Consider the following 13,332-nt stretch of genomic DNA (forward strand, 5'->3'; position numbering starts at 1 on the left):
AAAATATTCGTATAATGATAAATTCGCTCTATTATTCATGTTAATTCATCAATGATGGGATCATAGTCAACATTGATAAGAGCCTTAAGAGAGACGCATGGGCAATGCTATGTTGACATTCTCTCTGTAAGGGCATGTGACAACGGGTCACATCTGAGGATCATTGGTGCTTCTTGTTGAAATCATATGCTGGCTTGATGTTTGGTGAAAAATAAAAGCTTTTTACTGTTACTGTTATTTTACTGCTCTTATCCTTTAGAATAAATAATTTGAATTTTGAATTTTTGATCATTTAAATAAATTTCAATATTGACTTTACTCATTTAATGTACCTTATTGATCTCAATATGTTGCAAGTTCTCGGTAAAATCCCAAAAACCTAGAGCTAGATAGCTGTTACTGTTACTGTTATGCCATAGTGGCACTCTGTAGGTAGACAACAATATTTGCATGATGACAAGACAAGTAAGTAAGGACATGCACTGTCACCATTGTCTGTCATGGCAGTTTTTTGCATTGCTTGGGGGCGCAAAATATGGCAAAAAGTCGCTGATTTGCATTGCGGCCGCAAAATTTGCAATTTTTTGTAACTATTCGAAATTTTGCAAAAAAAAAAAAATAATAAAAAAATGAAATATTTAAAAACATAGTGAGGACCAGTGATGAGAATCTTCCGCAGAATTCTGGGATTTTAGGATTTTTTCATAAATGTTCCGTTGTTTTTGTCATGTCAAACATTTTCTGCTAAGTGGTAGTTCAGGAGGGGAAAAAAACATGCCTTCTATCATTTTTTGACACCTCTGCTCAGTTGCATGACTTTTGGTGACACTCCTTTATTTATGACTTTAGTCAAGACACACTGGCACCAAATGTCAAAAGTAGCACAAGACAATTTTCATGCAGTGATTACAGCGCCCTCAACCGGCATATTTTAAATCGTGGGTCAGGGAATGAATAAGAAGAGAATTTGCATTCTGAAGTATGGAATATCAAAACTACAAGTATAGGGCATTATTAAACATCTTCTACAGCTTTATCCCAGATTCGCTCGGTTTTTATGATCATTTCTGATCTAAAAAGCTTTCGAGTTTTATTCACTTCTCATTGGTTTTTAAGGCATAAACCTATAGTGTCATGAGATCTGGTCCTATTTATGTGTGTCTGCCCAAAAAGACACCAATTCATTGCGTATTTTCTTCTCTGGAGCACGATTTAAAATACGCTGCAAGAGGTCGCTGTAACCAGTGCTTTAAATTAGTCCTGAAATCGAATAATAGTATTTCGTGGTTTATTTCCCTTGATACCGTGGCTCCACAAATTCCTCTCTGTTTTTAATTCGCTCGACCCCCTGAACTTGTAATAATACAATAATAATAATAGTAATAATAATAATAATCGCGAAGTCCAAGGTTTGAGAGTTGTTTTTTTTACCAAGCGACTTGCCGCTAGAGCAGTGAAGGGCAAGACATGATGATGGTGATGATTGTGGTGGTGCTGCTGCTGCTGGTGGTGGCATGGTGGTGGTGGTGGTGCTGAGGATGATGATAATGATAATCATGTTGGTCACCATCATCATCATCATTATAGAGGAGAAGAGAAAACCAAGGAGTAAGAGAATATTATAGAATCACTGAATCAAGGGAAGCAATCCATGAATTACCAATATTCGATTTTAGGACAATTTTCATGCAGTGATTACAGCGCCCTCAACTGCCATATTTTAAATCGTGGGCCAGGGAATAAATGAGCAATAAATTGTTTTCCTTTTGGCCAGACACGCCTATAGACTAGTATGGGACAGGAAACGCGGATTTATTTGTCGTAGAGCAAGTTATTTTTAAAAATTGCATTTTTCCATAATTTTGGTACCGTCAGTACAGGCGCCAACGCCTGTGACCAGGTCAGAACTGACCAATAGGCACCAGTACCCATTAGTCAGTACTGACCCCCAGGTGCTGGTGCCTGTTCGTCAGTACTGACCAGCAGGTGCCAGCGCCTGGGGGTCAGTACTGACGAATAGCCACTCCGATAGAAAAATGGCTTTCGTTTTTAAAGACAAAGCAAAAAATCGGATCTCGGGTGGAAGACCATGGATAAGGCGAATATTTATTGTCAAATGTGCAATTCTCTATTCTAATAGTGTCAAAAAAAAAAATCATGAGATTCACTTCAAACGAGGGAAACAATTCATTTGTTTTATCAAATCTTTATGGAGTCATCTTTTACAATACAGTGCTAGAAAAAATCCCTGAAATTCCACATTCGTCAAGGGAAACAATTCATGATTTGTTTCATAAAACAAATTGTTACGGAGTTATCTTTTACAATACAGTGCTAGAAAAAATCCCTGAAATTCCACATTCGTCAAGGGAAACAATTCATGATTTGTTTCATTAAACAAATCGTTACGGAGTTATCTTTTACAATACAGTGCTAGAAAAAATCCCTGAAATTCCACATTCGTCAAGGGAAACAATTCATGATTTGTTGCATAAAACATATCGTTACGGAGTTATCTTTTCAAGGGAAACAATTCATGATTTGTTTCATAAAACAAATCGTTACGGAGTTATCTTTTATAATACAGTGCTAGAAAAAATCCCTGGAATTCCACTTTGATCAAGGGAAACAATTCATGATTTGTTTCATAAAACAAATCGTTACGGAGTTATCTTTTACAATACAGTGCTAGAAAAAATCCCTGAAATTCCACATTCGTCAAGGGAAACAATTCACGATTTGTTTCATAAAACAAATCGTTACGGAGTTATCTTTTCAAGGGAAACAATTCATGATTTGTTTCATAAAACAAATCGTTACGGAGTTATCTTTTATAATATAGTGCTAGAAAAAAATCCTTGACATTCCACATTGGTCAAGGGAAACAATTCATTATTTATTTCATGAACCAAATTGTTACCGAGTTATCTTTTATAATACAGTGCTATAAAAAATTTGTGAAACTCATCGATCATGGAGACAATTCATGATTAAATAATTACCTTTAAGTACAGTTTAAGTGGAGCTTACCTTTATTTGCTTGATCCAACAAACCCGGTTCCCAGACTACTCTTAAATAGAGGAATCAAAAAATAAAATACCAGGTCCTTCTTGTCTGAAGCAAGTGCTCTACCAACTGAGTTAAAAGGACTATAGAGAAAACTAGTCTTTATAGGTGATACTTCATCTTTTTAAAAACTACTACAATAATAATAATTATTATAATAATAATAATAACCATCTCCAAAACAATAAATAGAAAAAAGTAACACCAACATGCCAAAATTCGTTGTTTTCATTTCATAATTTATTATTATTATGGTAAATCTTCAATCAAAATGGCATCACATGGTTACATCATCTCTATTCATCAGACGTTTGACACGACCGTGACAAACACCTCAAACGTCAAACACCCCTGATCAAACATGGTCAGTCAAACTCTTAAATGTAAAAATGAAGATAAAATATTAAACATGAAACATAATCATCGATTTGTTATTACAGTGCAAACAACTTAATTGGAAAAACGCTGCTCAGGAAAAAAAAATTATCCAAAACCTTTCCTGTTTTCTACCGATTTGATTCAAATCAAAATTTGTCCTCGGGTTATGACTCAAACCAACCAGTTTTTATCATGACAAAATTAACAATGATGAGTCTGAGGTTTCAGTAAAGCGACAAATCGCATCATTGTAGGCTCTTATTTAAACCCTGGTAGATTTAAAAGGCGGTTTGAGAAGTAATAATAGGAGGGAGGTGCAAGGTCTCTGGGCTGTTCCAATTAATGTCTTGCATTGTAAAGCAATTGATGAAACAGGATGAATCCTGAATATATAAATATATGAAACTATCAACATGAAATATAACTAGATAGGCATTGGACAGTAACAAACATGTCAGCTGATTATTGCAGAATAAGTGAATAAATTAGACTAAAACATTTTCATACATGACGCCTCTCATAGCAACAGTCATACGTGATTAGTTTTAAGTCTGCTTTAACGTTAATTATGTTTTTCTGAAAAAAAAAACAACAAAACATCAATTAGTCATTGTGTCAAACGCAGAATAATAAAAGACAATAAAACCAAATATAATTTTGGTAATTTCTTATTTTTTAAAACTATTTCTTTTGAGTAACAAATTTATCTTTATGAATTATACTTGAACTCGTCATTGCACACGGCAAAGGTTTTCCAAGATGGTTTTAGTTAAGGTCACTTTACACAAAGGAAACTTGACCGTGACCAACTTGGTGATCAATGTATATAAGTTTGACTACAACAAAAGACCAGCAAAAATATTCTAAGTTTGTTTAATGGATTAGCCACTTCTGGTGTGGGAGAGAACTGAAATTTCCTCATTCATCCACAAGGTGGTTTGGAACTTGTAACACCTTCACCTTAAAGCAGGGCAGTTAATTACCATTATGTCATTGGCTAGTCTAGATAAACAATATGAGCAAAATTATCACAGGACAATTAAAGTGAAACACATCAATTTTGATTCATACGGCAACAATGTAACAAGTTATAAAAGATATGAAAACAAAACCTTGCTACACCACCGGCCTTACCTATCACAATTGTATTGTCTAAACTGGTCAGACAAAACCAGACAAAAACTGACAAAGGTCCCAATTGTGGCTGTCTACAGACTGTACATCAATCACCACAGGCTTTGTACCAAATCAGAGGGGAAAAAACGGTAATATATATGAAAATCCATAATATGACAATTGTTGATAAAAACTACAGCAGCAACCAAGAAGATAAATTCGGAGGAAAATAAACTTATTTGATATCAAATTTTTAATATATGTTTTTTAAAGGCAGTGGAAAATATGAAAAATCACATTTAACAGTTGGCTCACAGGTGGAAGAGGAAAAAACAGAACAAAAAGCAAATCGTCAAACGTTTTATGTTCTTTATCATAGACGTCAGTTTTGCGTTAATTCAAAAATAATTTAAAAACAAACAAAAAACACTACGTATAAACATTTGTCTACAAAGGAAGTCCTCCTCAAAGCTTGCGATAGCTACCAATACTATTTCAATTACGTACTTATTTTTAGCTCAAAACTTTATGTCAATAATGTTTTTGTTCGTTTTTAAGGGTTTTACGGCGCTTGCAAAACATTTAGGTCATATCAGCCCAGTAAAAAGGAAGATAATTGGATAGTAAAAATATTCAAGATGTACAATTAAAAGGACTTGAGGAAAAAGACAGGGAAAATGGTTCAAATAGAGAACAGATGTAGATTCCAAGAGCACACTATCAGTGTACTTAGTTTGAGATCACCTAAAAGTCTCACTCAGACACAAGCACACGATCCCACAAAGAGGAATAACAAAATAATAGTACATAACAGAGATGATTTACAAGACAAAAAATATCATCTCCCAAAACTATGCTCATTTTTAATACATTTTTTCCAATTTTGAAAAGTAGAAAAAAATCTCTAGGATTGAGTGAGTTAGTCTCATCCAGACACCAGCACAGGATTCCACTAAGAGTAACACACTCAAATGTTTACAGAATACACAACAGAGAGATGATTTACAATGAAAAAAATATTATCTCCCTAAACTATAAATATACATTCAACTGTTTCCCTCCCAGTCAAGGACTCCAGCCAGGGCTGGGACAAAACTAAGTAATCCCATTCTAAGACAAAGACAGAAAGCAACTCGAAAAACAGATATAAGGAGATAGAAGACACAGCGTGCTCTCCTGCCAACTGCGGGAGGTTAAAGGACCCCGCCCAGTGTCTCCACATGGATCCTTACATTTAACCTAATAAGGATCAGACATTTCGTTAAATTATGCTCTGAGGTTTTGATTTAACATTAATAAAGATTGAAATTCATCATCGTTTCAAAGTTTGAAAGGGCTGAGAGGATAAGGCATTGTTTGTTTTTGTTTTTAAGGGTTTTACGGCGCTTGCAACACATTATGGTCATGTCAGCGCCAGTAAAAAGGAAGAAAATGGTATAGTAAAAAGTTCTAGAATTACAATTAAAGCACAAAAGAAAAGGTAAGACAAAGGGGAATTGGTTCAAATAGGGAACAGGTGTAGATTCCAAGAGCACACTGTCAAAGTACTTAGTTTGAGATCACCTAAAAATCTCATCCAGACACAAGCACAGGTCCCAACGAAGAGGAATACACTCAAATGTTTACCAATCCTATAATATAATATGTAAACTAAACATAATACAATGCATAACAGAGAGATGATTTACAAGGAAAAAAATATCATCTCCCAAAACTATAACTATACATTCGACTATATCCCTCCCAGCTAAGGAACTCCGGCGAGGATCAGGACAAAACCAAGTAATCTCATTCCAAGACAATGACAGGAAACAATTGAAAAGCAGGTACAGGGGGATAGAAGACACAGTAAGTACCTCCCTGCCCACTATGGGAGGTCGGAACCCCACCCAGCATAAGGCATTGTACTGACACTGAAACGCTAAGGAATCAATGTTTGAGCCCTGTTGACGGTAAATTTTAAATTTATTATTCAATTGTTTTTAAGGGTTTTTCGGCGCTTGCAACACATTTAGGTTATATCAGCGCCGTAAAAAGGAAGAAAATGGGATAGTACAAAGTTCTAGAATTACAATTAAAGCACCCGAGAGAAAGTAAGACAAATGAGAACTGGGATCAGATGTAGATTCCAAGAGCATATCATCAGTGTACTTAGTTTGAGTTCACCTATAAGTCTAATTCGGATTAAAAGCACAAGTCTCAACATAGAGGAATACACTCAAACATTATACATTCAAAATAACAAATATAATAATACATAACAGAGAGATGATTTACAAAGAAAAAAATATCATCTCCCAAAACAATAACTATGCATTTGACTGATTCCCTCCAAGCCAGGGCCAGGACAAAACCAAGTAATCTCATTCCAAGACAAAGACAGAAAGCATGTTGGAAAACAGATATAACAGGATAGAAGACACAGTATGTACCTCCCTGCCCACTATGGGAGGTCAGGAACCCCACCCAGATAGCTATTAAAAATAAATTTATTAATCTAAGCAAATTTGGACTTACTGTCTCAGAACTTAATAATCATCAAGACAACATAAATGTTACTGGAAGTAAAGAACTTAATAGATCAAATTTCCACTTTGAATTTAAAGTTAATCACAGCCATTCCAAACATATTCAATACTTCAAATCCGAACTAATTGAACATTATGAACAGATTTTCGATACATACTATATATTTTTTTAAATAAAAAAAAATCTCATTACATTTTGCGCCAATCATTTTTTATACACCAAACATGGAAATGAAATAATGCTTAGTGATCAAGTCAACATCTTCCGCCCCACCAAAACTGGTAAGGAAAGCACCAGAAACAGTCATAGTAACCATGAAACAAGTCAACAATACAGAGGTAGAAATTCAAAGCTTGCAAATCAGTCCCATCCCCATACATTGCATGTTATATCAAATGAGGCAAATGTGAAAGTAAATCTGCCATGGGTAATAAACATATTATCTGTGTTTTTTCTATGAAAATAAAAACTGAAAAATTAGAAGATGAAAGAAAAATACAAAACAAACATTTTTTTTTAATAAGTCATTTCTCTAAGGTTGCATTATTGTCAGCCATCTTTACATTAATAAACAAAGTGTGGTTTCATCCACTGATTCAGGAACAAAACTCCCCAACCCTCATCTGATTCAAAGCATTCATCATCCTCTTACTCCTTGTTTTCACTGGTTCCCGGTACTAATTGTTTGCTTGTTTTTAAGGGTTTTACGGCGCTTGCAACACATTTAGGTTATATCAGCGCCAGTAAAAAGGGAAGAAAATGGTATAGTAAAAAGTTCTAGAATTACAATTAAAGCACCCAAGAAAAAGTAAGACAAAGGGGAACTGAGAACAAATAGGGATCAGATGTAGATTCCAAGAGCATACCACCAATGTACTTAGTTTGAAATCACCTACAAGTCTCATCCAGACACAAGCACAAAATCCAACAAAGAGGAACACACTCAAATGCTTACATTATACATTCAAAATAAAAATAATAATACATAACAGAGAGATGATTTACAAGGAAAAAAATATCATCTCCCAAAACAATAACTATGCATTTGACTGTTTACCTCCCAGCTAGGATCCCGCCAGTGCCAGGACAAAACCAAGTAATCTCATTCCAAGACAAAGACAGAAAGCATGTTGGAAAACAGATATAACGGGATAGAAGACAGTGTGTACCTCCCTGCCCACTATGGGAGGTCAGGATCCCCACCCAGTCCCGGTACTAATCTAAATATCTGAATTTACAAATTTCCCTATTTTGATTGTACAAATTTGACACTGACCTAGTTTATACAGATTCCTCATCTTAAATATTTTATCCGTGCGAGGACCATGGATACGCATAGGATTGTATATGGTGCAATCATCTAGATCTGACAGGAAATAAAATCTGAAATTGACTACAGTTGGTCTAAGATAATTTGAATTCAGATACCATCTAAATGTGAATCTAAATACGAGTAAATTTGTTAGAGAAAAACAAAATTCAAGAAACTCTCTTATTATCCAGGATTTGCAAGTCATAGAATGAAAGTTGTCTTTCAGAGCCATAAAAGATTTTATCTCATTTTCTGTAGACACTTGTCTACTATATCATATTTTCAGCCAGATCGCATGGATCAAGCTTCCCGTTCATTGCAGATAGATAAGACCTTAACTGATTTGTTTTTGTTTTTAAGAGTTTTATGGCTTCTTGGAACACATCAAGGTCATATCAGCACTAGTAAAAAGGAATAAAATGGGATAGTAAAAAAATTCTAGAATTACAAGTAAAGCACCCAAGAAAAGGTAAGACAAAGTGGAATTTGTTCAAATAGGAAACAGATGTAGATTCAAAGAGCACACGATCAAAGTACTTAGTTTGAGATCACCTAAAAGTCTCATCCAGACAAGCACAGGTCCCAACTCATGGGGATACACTCAAATGTTTACAAATCATATATAGTATGTAAATAAAACAATACAAAGCATAACAGAGAGATGATTTACAAGACAAAAAATATCATCTCCCAAAACTCTAACTGTACATTTGACTGTTTTCCTCCCAGCTAGGATATCCAGCCAGGGCCTGGACAAAATCAAGTAATCTCATTCCAAGATAAAGACAGAAAGCATGATGGAAACGATTTAAGGGGATAGAAGACACAGTAAGTGCCTCCCTGCCCACTATGGGAGGTTTAAGAAACCCCACCCAGAAACCTTGACTGAACAGGATATGATATCTGTCTTTCGTTTGTAAGTCGAGAGGTCTAACCACTGAGATATCAGGACCCTGTCCAAAGGGGAATTTGTTTGACTTACCAATAAGCAGATTATGTGCCAGAAGGAAGAGGAGAAGACCAAGGATACATTGATTTTAACGTAACCTTAGCCGATTTGTTTTTGTTTTTTTTTAGGGTTTTTTTTTTTTTGTTTGTTTGTTGCTTTAGGTCTCTTTCAACACAATTGAGGTTATATGAGAGACAGCTGAAACAAAAAAACAAGCAATCTAACAAAAATAGTACAAATGTAAATCAAAATCATAACCTAAAGATATCATAAGCTAAATTATAAATAACCAAGAACAAACAGGCAGAAGATTTACAGAAAAAAAAATATCCCCTGTCAAAAATACAATCACAAACCAAAGAAGCAGGATAGGCTAGTAAAGAGAAGAAGAAACGACATCACTATCAGATCGTACACCCATGCGAACATCATAGGTATATGATTCAAGGGTGATGCTCCCATCCAACCACCCGCTTTTAGGGTTTTTTAGGGTTTTACGGCGCTTGCAACACATTTAGGTTATATCAGAACCAGTAAAAAGGAAGAAAATGGGATAGTAAAAAGTTCTAGAATTACAATTAAAGCACCCAAGAGAAAGTCAGACAAAGGGGAACTGGGAACAAATAGGGATCAGATGTAGAGTCCAAGAGCATACCACCAATGTACTGAATTTGAGATCACCTATAAGTCTCATCCGGACACAAGCACAAAATCCAACAAGAGGAATACACTCAAATGCTTACATTATACATTCAAAATAACAAATATAATGATACATAACAGAGAGAAAAAAATATCATCTCTCAAAACAATAACTATGCATTTGACTGTTTTCCTCCCAGCCAGGTCTCAGGCTAGGGCCAGGACAAAACCAAGTAATCTCATTCCAAGACAAAGACAAAAAGCATGTTGGAAAATAGATATAGGGGATAGAAGACACAGTATGTACCTCCCTGCCCACTATGGGAGGTCAGGAACCCCATCCAGTACTTTAGCCGACTTGACCCTTGATTGTTAGATGATGAATAAATATTGCACAAAATATATAAACAGCATTACTCTATAAAGGTTGATTTATCAGTAATCAATGCACCACCAAAATCGTAAACCAATTGGTAGTTTCAACAAATTTATAGAAAAAAAGAATCCACTACTTTGCGACATTTGGTTGCTTCAGCATTATATTTATGAATAATACTTATATGAGACTATGACAAAAGGTAATTCCCGCAATGTTTTCACATAAAAAAGTCGATATTTGAATAAATATAAAAGGATTTAGATTTTAGCAATTTATTTGGATTGAAAAATGACAACTGAATAAAAAAAAGGCGAGAGTCTGGCACTAGATGAGAAATCAAAGTGTGGATGCTCTCCTCGTATCCTTTTGGTTCCAGTTGCTTAGTTCCTTTTGGATTTTTTGTTTGTTTTTGTTAGTAATTTGTAATTATCAAACCCAAATTAAAAAGAAATGACCTTTTGCCACAGCTTCATGTACTTACTTACTTAAGTAAGTAACTAAGCTTAATGTAATATTATTCAAAACTGATCAATAGAATTCCGAGTAATGATCCACATTCGCCATGTCAACACACTCATACTCATTCAATTGTATAGTACATTAATAGTACAGTTTTGGTGTCGAATAATTTTTTAAAAACTAAGTGGTAGATATCAAATAGTCACATAAAAAATGACATGTACTGCATAACATTTATATGTGTGCACCAGGATATGGATCAGACTATACAATGGTAGTAATAAATAATAATATTAATAATGACGTTAATATAATAATAATAATAATAATAATAATAATAATAATAATAATAATAATGATAATAATGATAATAATGATAGTAATAATAATGAACTGTAAAAACTAAATCTTTGATTGATTAACTGACTAAGGTGGTCTGTATACACATCTAGTGATTCTATTCAACATGAAAACAACGAAATTAATTTTTTAAATAAATGTTTTCTATGTACAGTAATATAACCTGAGCACTACCAAGCTACTGTCACTATCAAAATTATTATGATCAACATCCAAGCTAGATAATCTCATAGCTGTGCATGGTCGCCACACAACACATTGGATCAAATTCCCATTCAACAGCAAATCATCTTATGTTTTGTTTTGTTTTTCAGGGTTTTATGGTTCTTGCGACACATTTTGGTCACATCAACGCCAGTAAAAAGAAGAAATTGGAATAGTCAAAATATTCTAGATTTACAATTAAAGCACCCCAAAAAAAAAGTAAGACAAAGGGGAATTGGTTCAGATATGGAACATATGTAATTCCAAAAGCATACCATCAATGTACTTAGTTTGAGATCACCTTAATGTCTCATCCAGATACCAGCACTGGATCCCATTAAGAGGAACACACTTCTTTGTGTACTGAATACATTACTAACAATATAAAACAGATGATTTACAATGAAAAAACTATCATCTCCCAAAACTTTAACTATACTTTTGACTGGTGTGTGTAGTCTGGAGTCAGCAGCGCACAGAAGTTGATCACTTTAAGTTACAATCAAACAACTAACTTTATTAGCAGGTTAGTTAACTACACATTTAGTTTTAAAAGTTCAAAGTTGTTAGCCACACTTTTAATTTTAAGCCATTTCGGAGCATAAAAAGGACAATATTACACAGGACGAAAGGGCCTGTAGTTAGATTTAGAACTAAATGTCTGTAACGCTTTTAGGTCCAAGACGTCCATGAAAAAATGAGACAAAGGGAAATAATTCACAAAGTAGATCCCAGAAATTATCCACCTCTAAGCCCACCCAGCCATAAAGTCTGTTAAACTTGCATACTTGAGGATATCTAGCAAGGGGGTGTTGCCCAGATGTTAGAAAACAACTACTAGCATACAGTCAGAGGAATAATAAGGTGGGAGAGGGGGGGGGGGGGGGGGGAGTACATGCTCATATTCATATCTAACTGCTTCCCTAAGGAAAATAATTTCAGTAAGGGTCTGAGAAAAACCAAGTCTTCTTATTTCGGGACAAAGAAAGCCTTAGCTAAAGGGAAATCATATCACGGGAATAGATGACCTTACCAATTCCCCCTTCCCTCCCCCCAAACCAACTGCCAACGGAAAAAGATTCATGAGAACCTGTCTCAGTCAATCAAATATTCCCTTCCCAAAACCTGTTGATACGGGATAAATGCAACAAATAAATAATATTCATCTTGAAATAAATAGATGCAGACAACGTGTTAATATTAATATTATAAAACAGCATTAACAGTAGTTATTATCAATTTCAAAACAATCAAAAAAAAAAAAAAAATGAAAAGAAAGGAAAACTAAATTTCCGAATAACAAGAAACATCACAACTATATATATGAATTTTTAAACAGGAGAATGAAATCTCGTTTTATGATATCACAAGCTGGAAATAACAGACATATTCTCTTGTACTAAAGAGTTTTTAAACAAAATAGCAAAGCATAATTTATTTACAATTTTCAGGGCTTAGCACTTTCAAAACGCTCCTCACTACTTTTAATGTATAATAATCCTTAATGTTACCTATTAACATATCCACTTTGTGCCAGGTGGGACATAAGGTCTCAATTCTAAATGTACGAAATAAATAATGAATAATCAAATAAATAAATAAATAAATAAATAAATAAATAAATGAATTAATAAATAAATAAATAGTGTCTATTAGTTCTAAAATCTAATTAAATCAACATGCCAAAAGTTACGTAGAAAGTGAAAATACAGTCCCGCTTAAATTGAACCTCACGGGGCAAATATTCGAATTTAAAAGATACCAGTTCCTTTTATTTTGAGGAAAGCAATGCTACTGTATCCTGATACTTGCATTAATTAGAAACAAGAAAAAAAAAAAACCCCTAAAAAATAAAGCATTAGGTAGACATTTATTATCACAATATACTAAATTGGTAGATACGACCAGAGAAGAATGATTTGGGAATGTTCTAGAAA

This window comes from Berghia stephanieae, chromosome 5 (genome assembly GCF_034508935.2).
Source record: "Berghia stephanieae isolate SIO BIC M18660-M18661 chromosome 5, UCSD_Bste_1.3, whole genome shotgun sequence".
NCBI classification, from domain to species: Eukaryota; Metazoa; Mollusca; class Gastropoda; order Nudibranchia; family Aeolidiidae; genus Berghia; species Berghia stephanieae.